The 5,323-nt window shown below is 45.3% G+C and overlaps 1 pseudogene; it reads right to left on the reverse strand.

Annotated features, from left to right (window-relative positions):
* Positions 1-794: 794 nt before the first annotated feature.
* LOC136136026 (nuclear distribution protein nudE-like 1 pseudogene) lies at positions 795-3,624 on the reverse strand (annotated as a pseudogene).
* Between the last annotated feature and the right edge of the window lie 1,699 nt (positions 3,625-5,323).

Below are 5,323 nucleotides of genomic sequence, written 5' to 3' on the forward strand. Positions count from 1 at the left end.
GGATTCAAACCTCAGCATTTACAAGCCGCTTGATTTGGGGCTAGTCACTTTGTTTGAGTGTCAAAATTCTCTCTTGAAAAAATGAGTAGAAGCACATTGGATGCCTCATTAGTTACTATGAGACTAATGAATTGGGATAGTTAGAGAAGGCCTGCGTGACAGAAAAGTTTCATCTTGTTTGCCAACTTCACTCAGCTGCTGGTGGATAACTTCACTGAGGACTCCGAAGGCCTAGTCAGCGATCAGAAGGAAAAAATGCAATGACTGATTAGTGACAATGGCCTCATCATGAAAGTGGTAAATGTGGTTTTGTCCTACTTATTTGCTCTGTTGATTTAAAACAATATTACGCTTCCAGCTGGAGATTAAGGAGGTGTGATAAATCAGCCCAAGATTACACAGCTAATAGGTGGGTGGCAGCGGGTCCAGGACCTCTTAGGGTATCATAAGATTCAACCTCAAAACATGCTCTTGAGAGGTGGAGCCCACAGAACCTTGCAGACAGTGTGGATGAATCACATTAGGTCAAGGCAGGTGGCAATGCACCCCACTTCTAAACCCCCACTAACTCTTTCCAAAGAAGTTTCAAAGCTATTAGTTCATCTGAATTAGGTTGTTCAAAAAGGATAATTATTCCAACCACCTCAAGCTTCATTGTTTACTATTTTGTGTGGGCCATGCCAGAAGGAATGGACTGTTGCCTGAGATTCGATCTCATGAATTTTTTTATGCTTTCCAACTTGATAAGTTTCCCCTCTGATTCCCTAGCTGCTAAAAGCCACCAGCTTCAACTATCACTCCCTTATTGCCTTAACGATATCATCCTGGATACCAGCAACTTCTTTGGCTTTAATATCTGCATCTGCTTGGATGTTTTCAGAGTACACTGGAAAAAAAAAAGAAATAAGAGGAAGAGGGTGGAGGAGAAAATAATGATGATATTAATGGCTGCTATTCATTATTCCCAGTCATTGAAATGATCAGTTTTCTCATTTGCAAAATGATTGAGGCAATAGTATGTACCTCTCATAGGGCTGTTGTAGGGCTAAATGAGGTAGTACATGTAAAGCACAAGCACCCCTGACTGATATAGGGTAAGATCCCTAAAGTATTAGATAGCATAGCTTTATAGGTACTTTATTAATATTTTATACAAGATTATCAGTATTACACTGTTTTTATGTTCTTTTGCTTAGAGCTTTACTAAGGTAAATTTGTTGTATAAAACTGCATTAACCTAAACTTTAAAATTTGATGAGTTATAATATATGTTTCTTTATATACCATGAAACCATCCTAATGAAGATAATATTTTCTCATACCCCATTGTAATACATGCCTTGTATCACCGTGGCCCAGCACAAACAGTATCATTTTATTTTATTTTTTTTTTTACTTTTTATCTTGGAGATTGGTTGATTTCCAGAACTGGAAACCAAGCCAGGTAAGTTCTGAACAAGAGGCCTCAAGCACCATAGTGTACTGCTGCTGGGTAATTAATACCACCAATAAGCGAGATACCTAAAGCCTGTTGCAAACTGTAAAGCTCTCACCAGGGCAGAATATTGGTGCTGATGCTGTGATGTACGTTGATGCCTGCTTGCCAGCTGCATGCTGGACTCCTCTGGCTGTGCCTATGGCTAAACATTCTAGGAGAACCTGCTGTGTCCTTTTGGCCTCTGGAACTGTTCCAGGTCCTTCCTCTCACCCTTCACTTTGAACTCACTTTCTCCTCAGCTCCCATCCTGCTGCATCTGAGGCCAGACTCTCTTTATCTAGCCTCCTTCTGATGGGTGACCCTGCTTGGCTGGCCTTGAATGGCTTCTGTTTGGCTGTACCTGAAGGCAGTGTTCTCAGGATGGACACCTCTGCCCCAGGCCTCAGCCCATCTTCTGCTCGAGGCTTCTAGCCTCACCAGCCTCCCTTCACACCATAACTCCCAAGTGCATCCTCCATGTACCTGATTGCATCATGGTCTCCCTGTCTGCACCTATGCGTGTGGTCCCTTCTCCACATGAAACACCCTCTCTGGAATATTCTACCTTCTCTTGACTTAATTTCAATTTCTTTTTGGTCTCAGCATCTGAACCTGTGAGCCGAGTTGCTGGCCCTGCAAGGGATCCCACAGTGCCCTGCGTTCACCTATACTGGCCACTTGTCAGATTCCATTATGTCACAGCCTGACAATAAAGGAGCGATTGGAGCCAACGGCACTAGGGCGAGAAGAGAAAATAGGCAGTATTGATATCGCGCAGAGTCCTGGGGCTGGGCAGGGCCCAGTAGCCACCACTGCGTGCAGCCTGCCCTCTGCCAGCCATGGGGAGGCAGACGGAGGGGCACGAGCTGGGCCCGGGCACCGAGGGGTGAGGCGTGGGTGTCCTGGGTTGTTGCAGGAGGGCGGGAGTGGCCACCTGGAGGCCAGGCACTCACACACTGAGAGGCAGCACACCAGTGCCGGCGCGAGGAGCCCGGGCCAGGAGGAGGAGGGGCCTGGTCAGAGCCCTTTACCGCCCCTCTGTCGAAGAAAGACGAGTGCCCTGATAGAACTTCGTGCCGTTGCTATTCATCACCCCGCAGTTAATGTTCCCTGAAATACAGGATTTTCGTGATGCTTGGGCCTTTGCAAACTTCCTGCCAGCTGCTAATTTGGATTCTAAAGCCCCTATTTCCATCAGCGATCCCACACGATGTTTGGTGCTGATATCCTAGCTGAAGGGGTCAGTGGACCGGTACCAAAACCGTTTGGTATAGATTTCGGTGAAGGAAAACTGTTCTCTGTTCCGTTGCCAACAGGAGTAGCTGGCAAAGAAAGTGATGCTTGGACGGCAGAATCCATCTTTTCCCAGTCTGGAGTTGGAGAAGTGGGAGCCAACTTTCTAGTTACTTCCTGTTGTCTTTCCCCAACAGCTAGCTGTTGTCTTAAATCTCTCGCTTCATCCATTAACCTCTGCACAGAGACCAACAAAGATTCCTTTTCATCAAGTTCACTTTTTAAAAATGCACTTCGTTCAATGGCTTGATTTAGCCTTGTTCAAAGTCTTCCAGTGAAACTACCGTTGCCCTTTTTGCTCACTCCAGGTCATCACTGGCCGGCTCCAGCTCTCTCACATACTTACGTAACTGCTGCTTAAAGGCCCGAGTCTGACTTAAATCTTCTTCTAATACTGAGACCTGCTTGTAGCTCTGTGCATATTGATGCCCCAGTTTCTCCTTTAGTGCTTCCACTTCATACTTCAGTCTTGCAAGTCTCTATTTCTTTGTTCAGCCTGTACTGTGCTTCCAACTCTGCTTCGAATTCTTGGCTTCCTTCCTGGAATTCAACTAGCTCATCCTGAGCTTCCTGGAAGCTTTGTTTATACTTCAAGGAAAGTTCCTTCCAGTAAGCAGTTTCCTCCTTTAAACTTGAAAACTCTGGTATATCTTCACCATCCATGATCAAGAAAGCTTCCAATGTGTCAAAAGCGCATGTCCCCCTCTGCTCCACCGACGTCTCGCTCAGCGGGCCTGGCCAGGCCCGCCCAGCTGCTTATCTCCGCCCCACTCCGCAGCCTTGAGCTCAGCTCCGCGCACCTCCGTGCCCTCTCCTCCCCGGCACTCAGGTACTGCATGGGTGTCCGAGGCCATTCTGTGACGCACGGAGGCGGGGTTCTGTCACTATTTTTTTTTCAACCATTCTAATAAGTGTGTAGTGATATCGAATTATGGTTTTAATTTGCATAGCCCTAATGCCTAATGATTTTAAACATAATGTCATGTACCTATTTGCCGTCTGTATATCCTCTTCAGTGAAGTGTCCGTCCATGTCTTCTGCCCATTTTCTAACTGGGTTTTTTTTCAACTGTTGAATTTCGAGATTTCTTTATATATTCTAGGAACTAGTCTTTTGTCAGATATATTGTTGACAAATATTTTCTCCCAGTCTTTAACTTGTCTTCTCATCCATCGTCATGGCGTCTTTCATTGAACAAATTTTAAAATTTTTGATGATGGACAGTTTATCAATTTTTCCTTTTATGGGTCGCGCTTTTAGTGCCGAGTCTAAAAACTCTTCACCTGGCCCTAGGTCCAGAAGATTTTCTCCTAAGTTTTTTTCCTAAAAATTTAATAGTTTTATCTTCTATATTTAAGTCCACAATTCACTTTGGGTTAATTTACATAAAAGGTATGAGGTTTAGGCTGAGATTCATTTTTTTGCTGATGGATGTACAATGACACCAGCGCTAGTTATGGAAAAGGCTATTTTTCTACTACTGAATTGCTTTGGCATCTTTGTTAAAAATCAGTTGGGCTTATTCGTGTGGTTATTTCTGCACTCTCTATTCTGTCCCACTGATCTCTGTGTCTGATCCCCCACCAGTATCACACTCTCGGTTACTGAGCTATTCTTCCATTAAAGTTTTTTTTTTTTTAAGAATGTTGTTGTTGGGCTTCCCTGGTGGCGCAGTGGTTGAGAGTCCGCCTGCCAATGCAGGGGACACGGGTTCGTGCCCCGGTCTGGGAAGATCCCACATGCTGTGGAGCGGCTAGGCCCATGAGCCGTGGCTGCTGAGCCTGCGCGTCTGGAGCCTGTGCTCCGCAATGGGAGAGGCCACAGCAGTGAGAGGCCCACGTATGGAAAAAAAAAAAAAAAAAGTTGTTGTTCTTATGGGGCCTGTACCTTTCCATATAAATTTTAGAATAAAATTCTCTATGCCTACAAAAATACTGTTGGGATTCTGTTGCGAATTACAGTAAACTTAAACCTCAGTTTGGAGTAAGTCTTTTATTTTGCTGCGTTTCCCTCCAGTTCCTATTATCCATCCTTCAGAGGTTAGTTGCTGGGGCACAGTGTGACCAGAAGGAATAAAACCTGTTCTCTCCCTTGAGGATGTTCTGCTACTACTTCGTTCTGAGCTGGGAGTGGGCTGGCCATGGTAGCCCTGGATCCCAAAGGCAGCACCAACACCTCCCTGTAACCTGCTCACAAAATCTCTCTGCCCCAGCTACAGGCCACCTGTGAGTGACCTGCATCTGGAGCGGCATTGCCTCATCTCTACTTTATCACTCATAATCCTAGGTGAGGATGGGTCTAAGCCCATTTCATCCCTTGCTCCTCTTGGCAAGAGCAAAACTTCTGACCCCTAAGTATGGTGTAGAATCAACAGAGGCACCAGCTTTAAATGGGTCACTGGAGCTCAGAGAGTGAGTAAATCTGTGGCCACCATGACACAGTGACATTGAAAGGGCCCTTCTCTCCATTTTCTTGTCATGATGTAAGTTTTTCCAATTCCTGTGTGAGCCTGGAGAACAAAATTAGTCAGGTAATACTGGGCTGTGAGATGAT

This window comes from Phocoena phocoena, chromosome 16, assembly GCF_963924675.1.
Source record: "Phocoena phocoena chromosome 16, mPhoPho1.1, whole genome shotgun sequence".
Taxonomy (NCBI): Eukaryota; Metazoa; Chordata; class Mammalia; order Artiodactyla; family Phocoenidae; genus Phocoena; species Phocoena phocoena.